Raw genomic sequence first — 15,779 nt, 5'->3', positions numbered from 1 at the left:
CAAATTCAACAGATTTAAGTCATTTAGTGTTTGGCACCATAAGAAGTTGTTTACACATTCCCATGCCATATGTTAACACTCTTCTTTGAGGGTGGAAACATTTGGTAGACAAAAAAATAAATAAAACAAACTAAACCCCACTGGTGTGAGAGTTAGTTTGATGGTGGTGCTGCTGCTGCTGATGATGATGATGATGATGATGTGCGTTGATGTGTATGAGTGTGAAAGAGAGAGAGAGAGAGGGAGGGAGTGGGGTGGGTGTGACAGAGCTACTGCCAATTTTACAGCACTGTAGGAATTCCTCAGCAAACAGAAATTAAGTAAATGTCAGCACAATTACACACACCTGCACATTCACAAAATCAACAAACACCCAATGGGGTTTTCAAACTGTCCTCCGGGACAACCAGAGGTCCACAGATAATTTCAACAGGAAAAAAGTCAGGAAAAAAAAAAAAAAGAAAAAAATAGAAGTACAACAACATATATTGAGTTCAATGAAAAAAAAGAAAAAATCTAAAAATTATTCTACCAGTAACCAAACAATAGGTTTTATGAAAGAAAATCATAAAATTATAGTTAGAAACTAGAACTTCATCTCTCTTTTGCAACATACTTTGCATTTGTGTGAATAAACACACACACACACACACACTTTTATATTATATATATATAATTCATAAATAAAGATTCATTACTAATATTAGACTACCCAATTACTGAAATAAATAAATAAATAAACAACTATTGCACATTGCTTAATGTTATGTGTGTTACCACATGTCTTAAACTGTTTAAAGGGATACTCCACCCCAAAATGAAAATTTTGTCATTAATCACTTACCCCCATGTTGTTCCACACCCGTAAAAGCTCCATTTATCTTCGGAACACAATTTAAGATATTTTGGATGAAAACCTGGAGGCTTCAGATTGTCCCATAGACTGCCAAGTAAATAGCAGTTTCAAGGTCCATAAAAGGTATAAAAGTCGTCGTCAGAATTCTCCATCTGCCATTAGACGTGCAATAAATCCTTTGTCAACAGTCTCCCCTGTGTCTCTCCATATCACTGTATGCTGTGTATGCTCTTTTGTGTCATCCACGCCACAAGGATGCGCTGTTTTATTTAAAATCAAAGCTAAATACATGTAGAAACAGCACGTCCTTGTGGCGTGGATGATACAGAAGAGCATACACAGAATATGGTAATATGGAGGGACATAGGGGAGACCGTTGACAAAGGAATTATTGAATAAAGTCGTTATTTTTGTTTTCTTCGCTTACAAAAAGTGCTCCCATCACTTCATATAACCCACATTGCACATATGATGGCAGATTCTGACGACAACTTTCATACCTTTTATGGATCTTGACACTGTTATTTACTTGGCAGTCTATGGGACAGTCTCAAGCCTCCAGGTTTTCATCCAAAATGTCTTAAATTGTGTTCCGAAGACGAACGGAGCTTTTATGGGTTTGGAATGACATGGGGGTAAATGATTAATGACAAATTTTCATTTTGCGGTGAAGTATCGCTTTAAGTCAAACAGTATATCCATAATGTTGAAATCGGCAATCAGTGATCACCTTCGAGATAATAAAAAGTATTTGAAGTCTCTCCAGTCTTTATAAAATCATGCTTACAATCTTCTGTACAAACGTACAAAACATTCTATACATTAAAATGTACAGCTGTAATGGGACCATATTTGGGCAAACTTAGCATTAAAAAGTTTAAAATCCTGCGTACATGTAGTTTATTTTGTAATACAAGTAATAATACTACTTTTCAAATCAAATCACCTTTATTAGTAGGATAAACTACAGGTATATACCAAAAATTATGCAATTAATCAAACAAAAGCAACTACCATGCTGAAAAAGACTGTTGCGGTCATTGTAGTTGTGTTGTCTCAGTTTCTAAGAAAAAAACACAATAAAACACACGTGACAAAACACATGACATGCTGTAAACGAGGGTGTAGAAATGGTGCAATGGGCATTTACTTCCATTTCTGCAAGAGGTAATGCCCCTTGAAGTTGAGTGTTTTCACAGAGAGTTAAAACGAGGATGGAAATTTGTCATTTTTAAAAATATTGGACTGTTAAAAAAGTGAAAAAAAAAAAAAAAAAAATTTAGAAACTAAACTTGTGAAACAAATAAAAATCTAAAACTGCATTTCATGGAAAACAGAGCACTAGTAATGGCAATACTATGATTTTTATGAAAATGTACTATCAGAACAGCACAGACTTCTTTGAAGTACACTAGAGCACTATGTACAAAATAGTTACAGTATTTACAGACTGACACCATCATTGTACTGTTACCACCACACTATATTTTTTTGTAAGGGTCATTCATTGTAAGTGCAAAAGCAGTTCATGCCGTTCTTTTTCTTTCTCATGTAATGCTTGAGTTAGTTGGTTTCATGGGGATGCTGGAACTACTCATGCTAGAACAGTCCATTTAAATGTCAGTATGCTTACAGTTTGTTTGCATCTATGTGTGTGCATGCATGCACATTTATGTGTTCTGCAGGCTGTGAAATTAAATTTGTCAGACTCTCACAACCTCAGCATGTTGGAGAGCCACAAGTATATAGTGAGCACTTCTCATCCACCCCTCCTTAACATTTTTATTGCACGCTATTCCATCCACATGAAATGTTTCTTAAATGCAGTCTATAACTGGCACTCTCTCTTCAATTTATTCTGACTGTGGTGTGAGTAACAGAAATGTGTAACATTTATATTCATTGTTTATGTCAGAGGGAAGGATAGACATTTTAAAATATAGGTTCTAAACGCTGCTTGTCCTGTTATCCATCGCTGGAGAATGAATGGCGGCATTATAGCTTTATCTGTGTGGGATTATAAATCAAACTGGTTCTGAATGCCTGTAGCCACAAAAACACAAAACTCTACAGATGTTAGACGATAGCATACTGTATAGTTACACATTCAAGTCTTAATAGTTCATCCAAAATTCTGTTATCAGCTAATAACCTTTATGACTTCCCAGACCTGTATGATTTTATTTTGTGGAACACAAAAGGAGAAGATTTAGCAGAATGCTCTTTTCTATATAATGAAAATGGATGGGGACTTTAAAGTAAAGGAATTCACCAAAATTAAAATTCTGTCTGAGACTCATAAGCCATTAATTATTTTTATATACAATAACCAATAAATTGCCAAAATTAAAATTGTTCATTATTTTGTTTAAATAAAATAAACACTAAAATCTGAAATCAATAATTTTTCAATGCTAGAATTTAGTCATCACAGCATGATATTCATGGATATTCATTTTGACATTTGCTAAAGACCGTTAACAATGTCATTACATTTTTAGTGTTTTTATTTTAAATAGAAAAAAGCAAAAGTAATCAACATGAACAATGAATGTGCATAAATGTCCATGAACAACTAAATATTCAATATCATCTGATACATATTCAATATTAACTAAAAAAAGTCATGCAAAAGCAGACTATAACAGACTGAAGTGTATGTTTTGTGAAAAACTATATATACAACCATACATGTACCAATTTATACACTATATAAAATAAAATCGTACAAGCTTCATGTTACATGAGAGAGAATAAATAACAATTTTCATTTTTGGGTAAGCTATCAATTTAAGCCTGCTCTCTACTTACTATCTTAATGCTGCTGACTTTCTCTCTTTCTTTCTTTATTGTCCCTCTTTCACTTTCTTTCTCTCTGACCAACAGGCCAAGTCTATCAGTAACAGGGTAAGAAGTCAATTTTGTCTCTTCTCAAGGGAATTTTGAGAAAAATAGAGGATAGAGAATGGGATGGAATGGTAGAGCAGGGGGAGACAGGTTCCTTACAAACATAACAGCATGAGGTAAACCTCTTTTATCAGTATCAGGTACAAAATATCTATGTGTTTCACAGCTGAGTAACTACACTTAAACACAAGCCATGTTGCTTTTATCCATCTAGATAACCTCTGGTTACAGCATATTATTAAACACACATGTAAACACACATATTTGCCAGGTCAAGCATGAGTAATACTGGTGCTATTTGAGAAGTTTTTACATAGGGCTCCACTGTAATTCAGAGAATACTGTGCCATTTAGCTCAACTTATAGACCACATATTTATCAGAATCTGAAACCACCATATGTGGCCAGTCAAGATATATGAACTCAATTAACAACCCAAGCAATTTTGTATACACATCATGTATTTGATCTGTCCTGATCAGCTTGTAATTATTTACAGTGCATGTATGCATATAAATGATGTGTGTGTGTGTGTGTGTCTGTGTTAAGCTGGGACATATCTGCCACACACACACTCCCACTTCCTTTCCTCTTACAGCTTGTCTAGTCCAGATTATCCTTGCTAACGACCGCTTACACAAATCTCTGTGCTTTAGACGGTGTGTGTGTGTGTGTGTGTGTGTTGAGGGGGTGGAAATGAGTGCTCCACAAATACCATAACGCAAAACAAAGGATGTCATCAAAATGAGATGACACAGACCTCATCAAGCCAAACTGAGGAGTAAATTGGCATTAACTGATAGCATCTCTTTCCCACACAGCTGAAAGTCATTTCCACAATGCACGGGTGTTCGTGTTTGCCAGGGCATTGTTATATGGTTTCTAAGGTGTTTTAAGTGCTTATGTGGTTGTTAGAGTGTTGTGAGTGGTTGCTAGGTGGTACACATTGGAACACTTCAAAAGAGACTACCTCCATATTCTGTCTTATTGAACATGAATAATAAACAAATCTAGGTTCTGCACCAAATGGCACTATTTTCCAGCTGTCTTTTTTATTGTGTTTAATGAAAATATAAAACATGTTTTCATCACACAAGAAGACTGCAGAAAAAAAGCTTGCGAAATCTTACAAGAACGTTTGGGTCAAGGACTTTTCTAAACATTTCTTAAAGATTTTTCTAAGGCCTGTAGAAAGTCCTTGACTGAAAGGTTTTTGTAATTAAATTGTAGAGGGGCCAGATTCAAGAAAATCTTAAGAAACAAGAAATTTCTTATTTTTAAATTCTTAAATTTTCAAATTCTAAGTTTGTAAGAACATTTCAAAGTGCAAATCTCTTAAGTTCTCAATAAATGTTTTTGGGAATACAAAATATTCTTACATTTTTTAGAAAATAAGTTGGAAAGTAAGAAGAAAATAGCAGTTAAGAAGAACTTTATTTTTAAAGTTTTATTACTGCTGTTTTATTATTACATCCTGTACATTTCACGTGTTTAAGAGGTGTTCTTTAAAAATATTTAAGAATATTATTAAAAATAGGACAATGCAAGAGAGTTGAACCAGATTAGAGAGTTATGTCAGATTTAAAGTGTAAGGATTAAAGAACCTGAGATACTTTGATCTTCTGAGAAACCGACAATACAAACATACACGGGCATCTTCGAGACACCCCACAGAGTGGAGGTGCAGGAGACCTCCTTCCCTTCTGGCCATTTATTTCATTTTAAATCCCTTCACCCATGCTTCCTTCTACTCAATCTGGATACAAAAGTATGTTCCTTTTGAACTCTGCCACTATCCTATGTTTCTGCCCTGCTTTACACATAACACACAACCTGTTGTCATGTGCCTCTCTAAGAGTTCTCACAGGGCTACAGAAGAATGAGTCAGGGAAAAGCACCTCCACTTAATCAATTATTCATTGTATCTCACATAAACTGTACTTTCCCACTTACAGAGAAAAATACCTTAAAGGGTTAGTTCACCCAAAAATTAGGCCATAAATTACTCACCCTCTAGGCATCCTAGGTGTATATGACTTTCTTCTATCAGACGAATCCAGTCGGAATTATATATATAAAAAAATTTGCCTTTGATCTTTCAAGCTGTTTAATGTCACTCAGTGGGTGTTGCATTCTTCAGTCCAAAAGAAATTAAATAAAAAGCGCCCATCCTTAATAAAAAGTGTCTCACACGGCTCCGGGGGGTGAACAAAGGCCTCCTGAAGTGAATCGATGCTTTAAAGAAAAATATTTAAAATGTAATAATCAATTTAATGTAGCTTGCGCTCAGTTATACACAGAAGCAGCTCCGGGCGGATGACTTGTGAGGTCAGTGTTGAGCATGCACCGCTCAGAAGTGACGAACGAGGAAGCACAGCGGAGAGACCAAAACTAAACAATGGTCACTAATTAGAAGTACAAAACAAGGATTTGTAAAGAAGAATGTTGGAGGATTTTGATATAAGCCAAGTAGAATCTTTGCTTCCTTTGCTCCTGTTAACAAACATTGGTTTCCATGAGACTCACCAGCAAATGCGCAACGCTGACCTCATATGTCATCCTCCCGAAGCTGCTTCCGTGTACAACTGTTGGCGCAAGCTACATTAAAGTGATTATTACGTATTGAATATGGATATTTTTCTTACAAAACACATCGATTCACTACAGGAGGCTTTTGTTCACTCCCCGGTGCCCTGTGAGACACTTTTTTTAATGGATGGACACTTTTTATTTCACTTCTTTTGGACTGAAGCACTGCAACACCCACTGAGTGACATTAAACAGCTTGAAAGATTAAAGAGAATTTTTTATATAACTCTGACTGGATTCATCTGAAAGAAGAAAGTCATATACACCTAGGATGCCTTGAGGGTGAGTAATTTATGGTCTAATTTTCATTTTTGGGTGAACTAACCCTTTAAGAGATTGTGGGAATTAGCACGACATCAACCCACAAAGCTGCATCAAGAGAGTGGCACCACTTTTTAAAGATGCAAATTGCAAATGAACATCACTGTGTAACTTGACAATACTCTCTCTCTCACGCTCTCTCATACACATACAAGAGCTGAGGCGAGCAGACACTGCTGACTGTTCAGCTGGACTGAAATATCTTTTCTGCTCATCAGCATCTGTATGTCATCTTTAATACGCTGTCACTTTCTTCTTTCCTCTGATTAAAAAATACTGCCTATACTTTTTGTATGGGAGACGACCAGTTCCTGCACATTTTGATTGGCTGCCTGAGGTAAGTGGTTTGTCTCAATTTATTACATATAGTGCCACATAGAGTGACAGTGCTGCTTTACCCAATAATGGTTAAGGCTGTGTTAAGGCTATTTAAAAAAAAGTATGTTATACGGTACAGCAGTTATGAAATCCTCGACAGCCCAATATTCAACAATTTCTTCAAATATCTTTTATTAGTCATTTGTAATTTTTTTTCCATACATGTATAATGAGAACTGGTACTATATGCAAACACAAACATTTACATTTATTAATTTGACAAACAGTAAGTAAGTAATAATATTGATATTCATTCAGTAAAAGGATTCATCAAGACTACCTCTAACTTACGAGTCTGAGTGTATTTGAACGATTAAAAAGAACTATTGTATAAAAGTATTTTGTTCATGAATTGGACAACAATGATTGCTCTTTATATCGTTGACTCATTAAAACAACCTAAAACCAATAACCTCATAAGAATCATCTGTTTGTGAATCAGGCAACACTGGTCATGCTGTATATTTGTTTTTGCATGCAGCCCACAAAGCCAACACAATATGTGTTTTCTTGCCATTATTTTGCAGCACATTGTCTTTTTTTTCCATGTCATCACATTTAATTTAGACAGAAAAATGATATTCATAACCCAGGTAAAGCATGGTTTCTTTTCCACACTGCTGCTGAAGATCTAACACATGCACACAAATATAAAGATAGGTCACCCAAAAATGAATGACTTTCATTTTAATCTATTCCCCAAACAAAGCTTTGCATAGAATGACTTTAAAAATATTTAAGTCATATGAACTACTTTTATGGTACTTGACAACTCATATTTTTCCTATTAACTTTCTATTAACTATATCTCCGGCTATGTAAGAAAAAGTTAGAGACAACGTAGCATAAAAATAAACTGGGCAACAGACTGAATCTGACAGTCTAATATATATATTTTTTTTAAACTAAACCCTGAAACTAAATAATCATGCCTATGTACTCTCTCTCGCTCAGTCTCTCTCTCTCCCTTTTTTAAATTGTAAACTTTACATCATTCCCTGTCATTTTTTTTCTTTTTAAGGTCACTCTCTCTTGCTATGTTTGATTGTATATGTGTTGCAGTATGACGACAGATCAGGGCTGTGAGGCTGACAATGCAGAGTCATGCCAGAGAATTTCAAAGTAGTCATGTGTGTAAAATCACATTCATTAGCGCCCAGTAAGTCCAGTGAAGTGAACTAATGGCAGTTGCATGTCTGACTTCTCCAAGTTATTACTGTCTGTTTATATTCCCTTGAACACTACACTCTACACACACACACACACACACACATCATAAATATAACCACTGGCTTGCTTAAAGGATATACTGTATGCTCAGTGATGCTGACAAATGAAGATGAATGAAGCACACACACACAAACAAACATAAAAACATTACCAATGTTCATCATTATGACAATAAAGACACATAAATGACCTTCAGCTACCATTGCAAAAATATGCTTCACTGCTCTGACATTTAAATGTCCCTACAAATGTACACCATGTGCACGAACCTGGGTTGCTCACATCATTGCTTGTGTACTATACTCCCCTGGCCACGTCTCCAACAAAAACAATTCCATGTTTGAGTTTAACCATGTCATTTTGTCAGTTACTTGGTTTTTATTTCTGTCTGCTGGGTAGCTCTGCCCACAGTGAGATCTCATTGGTTCAAAATTCTGCTCCATATAGCTGCATATTACAGTTTTTAAAAATTGCTTAGATAATAAAAGTGGTACCTGAGGCCAACTCAGTGAAACAATTCGCTCATATACCTAATCTTTACCAAGTCTGCAAAACTTTAAGCACATGTACATGTACAGTACATATACACACACACACACACACACACAAACAGGCATATGCATAATGAATATTCATACAAGCCAAGTCAGAAAGTCAACTTTATTTCTAAAGCGCTTTATACAATATTGTTTCACAGCAGCTTCACAATAGTATCAAATTCAAATTCTGCTGTAAAGCAGCTCTAACAAGTCAATAGTGTCATTATACAGTTCAAGTCAGTTCAGTATTGATTCAATTCAGTTGCATAAGTGTATAAAATTCATCAGTTGTACATACATACTGTATATACAGTGTATACTGTATGTGCATATGCATGAATGTGCGAGTGTTATGAGAAACTCCTGTGCACTCCACTGCACTCTTGACTCTGAACAAGCTAAAAACACATAATGTTTTACATTTTTCACATCTGCGTGTGGTTTGGAGTGTATGGCTAATTATTTACAGTTATTACCCAAAAATACAATTTTTAGAAGAGTTAGAGTTGAATTATTTATGAATTGTTTGTTTTTTTTTTATATTTTGTTTTATGTTTTGCATGTTGTGTGTGCTTTGTGGTTTCGTGTGTAGAGTTTTGAGAAATGAAGCCATAGTTTAAAAATGGTGTAAGCATTTTTCAAAAACTGTAAATATCAAACGTGTTCTTGTTGTGTTATGTCACTTAGCACAGTAGTGACACTACATAAAAATGCTATTCTAGTATGCTTTTATGTTATATGACTTTAGGGACGGGAAAAAAATTGATTCAGTTTGATTTAGTTGCAAATCATGATTCTTGATGACAAAAGATTTTTCAATTATCATTAATATGAAAAATCAAATTTTTTTTCTAAATGACAGTAAAATGATTGACAACAAAAAAGTAACCATAGTTCTGCATCAGTGTATTACATTCAATATTGATCATCCCTATTACCTTTACTAATTTCAGTAACACTTTAGATTAGGGAGCACATACTCACTATTAACTAAGAGTTTTCCCTCAATAAACTCCTGATTTGCTGCTTATTGATAGTATGTAAGGTAGTTGTTGTAGTAATGTTTAGGTGTTGGGTAGAGATAAAGAATCTAGAATATGGTCTTGTATTAAGTGTTCATAAGTACTAATAAACAGCCAATATTCTAGTAATATGCATGCTAATAAGCAACAAGTTAAATAAAATTTTCCCTGAAGTGTTACCCGAACCTCATTTCCGTTCGTACAGATTGATTTCACTGTGCATTGTTTTCATTGTTTTATATAAACATAAGCTAGACAGATATCTTTGACCATTGCAGCGGATACTTTTAAGATGCCATATCAAGTTAAAAGATGTTAAACTTTTAAAATGAGCTTTCGAAGCTACTTAGTGGATAAATTCTTGCCTATACAAAACATTGTGTTTATTATTATTTTAATATTTATAATTAAACATTAAAAATGTAGACAGGCAAAATGTAGAAAATGCTAAACACATTTAATAAAAATCAATACATATAGAATTGGCAGTTAAATACATTTGTAACATCAAATCAGGAGGACAATTTCCAGCCCTGTTCAGCAGAGGTATACAGTCAACAGGGACATAATTGTTTCTGCATATGAACAAAGATTTGTAACGTTATTTCTATTATTTGAAGAAGATCCACACTGTCTCTCCCATTTCTTCGTCCCCGGCACTTTTTAAACATTTCCATCAAAAACACTTTTTAAACACTAGTGAAAAGTTTCACTAATTAATTTTATGCCAGGGTATTTTTTCTTCTTTCAATTAAACAAAACTAACTGGGTCTCCAGAATTAAATTTTTTGGTTCTTATAGGGTTCTGGGATCCCCCTGCCAGCCCTCAATGTGAACACTTCTACATCACATACATACTGATTTTGTTCCTACTGTTTCTCCTAAATCATTTCCCATCACCCTTCACGTTCCGGTCTAATAAAAGTGCAAAAAAGGGTGATTCTAATTCACATCAGTGAGTTCTTGGCCTCAGCATTCAAAGCCTCACTTGTCCTTTATTCCACATTCTTCTCCATAATTCTGAAATAAGAGACTGATGGCTGCTCAAATGGCCTCCCTTGGGCAGCAGAAGAGAACACTGAAGGAAAAAAGTATCTGGGAACACTGAGAGGTTCCTGACTGTGTCATTATGTCATTATGGCTCCAGAGCTCAGCTGCAGGGTCCTACAGGACTGAAATGTATTTCTCAGCTATGATGAAGAACTCTACACTTCTGATTTGATACTGTGCTGAAAAGGATGATTAGTGTACGAATTTACCAGCCTATAGGCATGAAGTACATACTTCTGAAAAAGGGCTTGACATCTGATTTGAAGTGCACACTACAGCAGATGGGGCTTGTATGAGATCTGCCCTAAGGCAGGGGCTATGCAGAGACTGAAGTACAGTAACCGCTATCAGTGCAGGCTCTGTGAAGATGAAGAACAATCACAAGGCACAGGACTACACACACAGTTACACTTAGTGAATACTACACTGTAAAATTATTTTTCAAAGTTGCAAATAAAGATTACTGGAGTAAGTTTTACTTTAAGAAATTATTAGTTCAGTCTTTCTACTTCAATTTTTCATGTTTTATTCAATGTGGCCATTTCTTTGTAATTATTTGATAAATGTAATAGCAATTTTTGAGGGAAAATTGTTTCAAATTCAATCCGACACCAATTTTATTTAATTTTTTTTCCAGTGAAAGCCAGCATCCATAAATGCTCTTTTTGATATTAACACACAAAGTTGAAAATGTTCCATGGTTAAAAAAAAAAAAAAAGCAAAATTTGGTTTATTATCTCTCGATAGATAATAAACCAAAGATAGATAGATAGGTAAATAGATAGATAAATAGATAGATAGACAGACAGACAGATAGACAGAGACAGACAAGGGAGAAATAGAAGTGCACAGCTCTTAGGTTAAAAATTACAGATTTTAAATATGAAACATCTTTAGTTCTCAGAGAACATCTTTGGTCCATTTGAATCCCCAGCAGCATAGAGCACAGAAGTGCTGTGTGTGGCATGCATGAGTTTGCATCTGTGTGTGTGTGTGAACATAAACACAAAACCCACAACATGCACATTGTATCTATGCATCTTTCATTGTGAAACATATCAAATCCTATTGCATTCAATAGCGCTGAACTGGCCACCTATTAACACTCATACTGAATGAGAGTGGAAAGATTTGATTAATGCTCAATGTGTTTTGGCTGACAGATGAAGTAATAAGGAGAAAGAGTGTGACGGTCAGCCTGGCCGCTACAGATATTCAAGCAGCCTAGAAATTAAGAATTTGCAGCAGTGTGGTCTGTGGAGGCAGAAGAGTCACTCTCTTACACAAAGACACACACACAGCTCTATGATTTGAATAAAAAAGATTGTTGAGAGTGTAAATGGGAACCTAATGTAAGGGAGCAGCCAAAAGTCTCCATTAGAAAAAAAAACTTATACTGAGGCCACGTTCAGACAGCAGCAAAATGCAGTTGTCAGTCCTGTATTTATTTTTTTTATCTTTCATAAAAAATAAAAAAAAAAAGAGTAATTAAGCAAGATATAGTGCAGATGGCCATTCATGGGGTGCATTACAAATAATAAACAAATTAAATATGTAGCCTATACATTTTTTAAAAACTAACAGTGTAAAGCTCATGTCTTAATAAAAATGTGAAAATACTAAATGGATTGTGTGAGTGTTATGTTTAGGGCCAGGACATTAATATATATATATATATATATATATATATATATATATATATATATATATATATATATATATATATATATAATTGAGGGAAACATCGAATGGAATCTCCGTAGACCATGATAGTAAAACAAAACAGTTTGCGTAAAAAGTATGCATATTGTCTCGTTAATACATTGAGTTGTTGATTATAAATGTTCCCTATATATTATATTATATTATATTATTATATTATATATATATATATAAATATATATATATATATATATATATATATATATATCACACATATGTCTTAAATATATATATTTTAATCGGATATGATCATGTAAGCAGGTTTTTACTATAGGATTTTATCTATTAATTTTCCAATAGTAACACACATTGTTTTACAGTGAGTGTAACTCTAACATTTGTGTCAATATGAAATGAAAGCGTTACAGAACACAAGCAGTTCCATGTTCTTCATGTAAACCTTTCCGCGGGACTGCCAGTGCAGTTATGCACTAGAACACAACACTACATTACGTCAATACAATTAATGTTGTAGAAACAGAACGATTTATTTGCTATGACGTGTTTTGCCTATATGCACTCGCATTTAATGCGTGCGTAATAACTTCCTTTCCGCGTCCCTATCTTCAATCTCCAAATAAAACACTTTAAAGTCAGTCTATGTAAAATAATACACCAATAAGGATCTCTCGTTCTACGTCTAAAATTCAACGATGAGACAGAAACAGTATCACAATCAACAGTTCACTGACGCTCCTTATGGTCACTTGAGTCCGGTCCAAATTCCCCGCAGCCGTATAGGATCGATTGTAGTGACATGTTGAGAATTAAACCGCTTTCCACCAGATAAAAAAGTGAGAGATGAGACAATAACACATAATGACACCACTAAAATATGCTTTAATCTACGTACTGAAAATCATCCTTGCAGTAGCCTGCGTCCAAACCAGCGCGAGAGCCAAGCAAAGCACACATAGCGTCCAACAATTTCATGAAACTAAGGTGTCACTTATGTGCACGCTCCTTACCTAGAGAGTTGCACTGCGCAGGTAAACACAGTACTTTCGGGAAAACAGCCCGTTAAAAACATTAAATCCGTAACAGAGCGGGTTGCGTGGATCTCAGCGGTAGACTCTTAACGGGGTCTCGCAGTGTGAACGGAATTAAAGCCCGGGTTGCGGTGGATAGGAGGTCCCCCTACTGCCGAGTCCTCTCACTACCGCGCGCGCTTCACCGTCTGCACACACAGTGCTCCTGCAGCATCAGCTGCGTTGAGAAAAGAGCCGGCCAGCTATAAACTACGGAGTGGATTAATACAGCGGAGCTTCAGATAGCTATCACATATAGATATCTAGATGTCACTACAGAGTTTAGTTCCATCCCCAGTACACCTGCCTGTAATTTTGAGGCAATACTGGAGATCTGGGGTAGAATTTTTCAGGTGTGTTTGATTAGGGATGGAGCTCTGCAGGACAGCGGCCTTCCAGGATCAGAGTTGCTTATCCCTGTACTTGATGGATGTATACAGATAGAATAATAGAACAACAGATTGACAGACAGATAGTTCAATATGAAGATGGATTAACTGCCCATTTCAGGACTTGTATTCAGATAATGAATCAATCTTAAAGGACATGATATGTTAAAAAGGTACTGCAGTAGCCTTCTTTAAATTCTTCATGAATTAGGCTATACTTTCATTAAATGTGATTTGTGTTGTCATTTGTTTAAACCTATATAATAATAATCTGTCTGGATTCCAACTAGTATAAAAGTGAAAGAAAGTGAAAGGGACGTTACATACAGCCAAGTATGGTGACCCATACTGAGATTTTGTGCTCTGAATTTAACCCATCCAAGTGCACACACAGTTGTATTTACAACACTGTTCCAGAACAGTTCAAACCAAATATTCAGATGTGGGCAGCGTATTTTATGGAGGACAGGTGGAGCAATTCCAACTTTGCAAAAACAGTCTGGCGCTTCTGACTCACAGCCTGCAAGTGCGTTTTCATATTTAAAGAATTTGCCACTGACGATTCAAACCTGAGTTTTGAGCAGTGTAGAGTAGCTCTTGTTGTTTGTCGTTTCTCCAATCACAAATGCAGACATGGTTATGTTAACATGGCGCGCTAAGCAACGCAACATGTAAAAAGACAGTATAAGTCATTATAATCAGTAATTATGTCCCCACTGGATGCAATAAATGCCTCATTTTTAATGGGTTTTATTGGTTTTGTCTCGTCGTGCCGGGACACGGCATCACAGTACGGTAAGGTCGTAACATTTCCGTCACATGCTTGAGGCATTCAGCCAATCACAATGATACATTGTGTGCTACATCAGAGCACACATCGCGTTTCAGAACGATGAGCTTTGTAAAAAACGACCTGTTTCAGAAAGGCGGGGGATAGAGGACAAACAATAATGTACAGTATGTGGAAAAGAATGTGTTTTTATTAACCATAAACTGCATAAACACCTTTCATTACACTAAATACGTAAAAATAAGACTTATGATTTTATTTCATTTTATTTCATTTATTGTTTTTATTTATTTTATTTAAATTTATGTGTGTGTACTTATAACATGTTTGGTTGGTAAAATAAATGTTATAAATTCAAATCAGAGTGTCTTCCGTGTCTGGAATGGATGTATTCTTGAGTCTATAAGGTAACAATAATATAATCAGATAACCTTGTTTGAAATGGGTTTGGCTAAAAGAATACTCTATACAACTAGGTACTTTTATTATATTGACTGGGTTAAATAGAATGGCATTACTAAAAAGTCATCAGTTTTTGTCGACTAAAACAAGACTAAAAAGTCATCAGTTTTCGTCGACTTAAAATGTACAGTATGTCAATCAAGGAGAGGCTTTACTACACTGAATAAACAGCTTTTTATAGGAAACAGTTTAGCATTTAATAAATTGACAGTTTATTGGCTAATCTTCAACACTAAAGAATCACTACACTAAAGAATACTTTTGGATTTAACTATTTTTGGAGTTTACACCAAAAAAAAAAAAATTTGAGAAGGCTACTGGTGAGAAGTCACTAACTTTTTGCGACAAATGGCAATTGAGTGTCGCACAAATCTAGCACAAGCGTTAGTTCAGGCACGCCAGGTAGGCAGAGTTCCGCAACAGCTGACTATCAGCTGTTCAGATCCCTCCAATCCCAGTGACTCTCTTATCTCAGGTACGTGTATATATATCTTAG

The 15,779-nt window shown here is 35.2% G+C and overlaps 1 protein-coding gene across 1 annotated transcript in view; it reads right to left on the bottom strand.

Annotated features, from left to right (window-relative positions):
- LOC109109419 (disks large-associated protein 1-like) overlaps positions 1 to 13,811 on the bottom strand; it is a 111,020-nt gene extending 97,209 nt beyond the window's left edge. Inside the window, exon 1 of the mRNA XM_042714186.1 lies at positions 13,583 to 13,811. The gene's annotated coding sequence lies outside the window, so the exon portion shown is untranslated. The remainder of the gene's footprint in view (positions 1 to 13,582) is intronic.
- Between the last annotated feature and the right edge of the window lie 1,968 nt (positions 13,812 to 15,779).

This window comes from Cyprinus carpio, chromosome A24 (genome assembly GCF_018340385.1).
Source record: "Cyprinus carpio isolate SPL01 chromosome A24, ASM1834038v1, whole genome shotgun sequence".
Lineage (NCBI taxonomy): Eukaryota > Metazoa > Chordata > Actinopteri > Cypriniformes > Cyprinidae > Cyprinus > Cyprinus carpio.
This window is presented reverse-complemented; position numbering and strand designations above follow the sequence as displayed.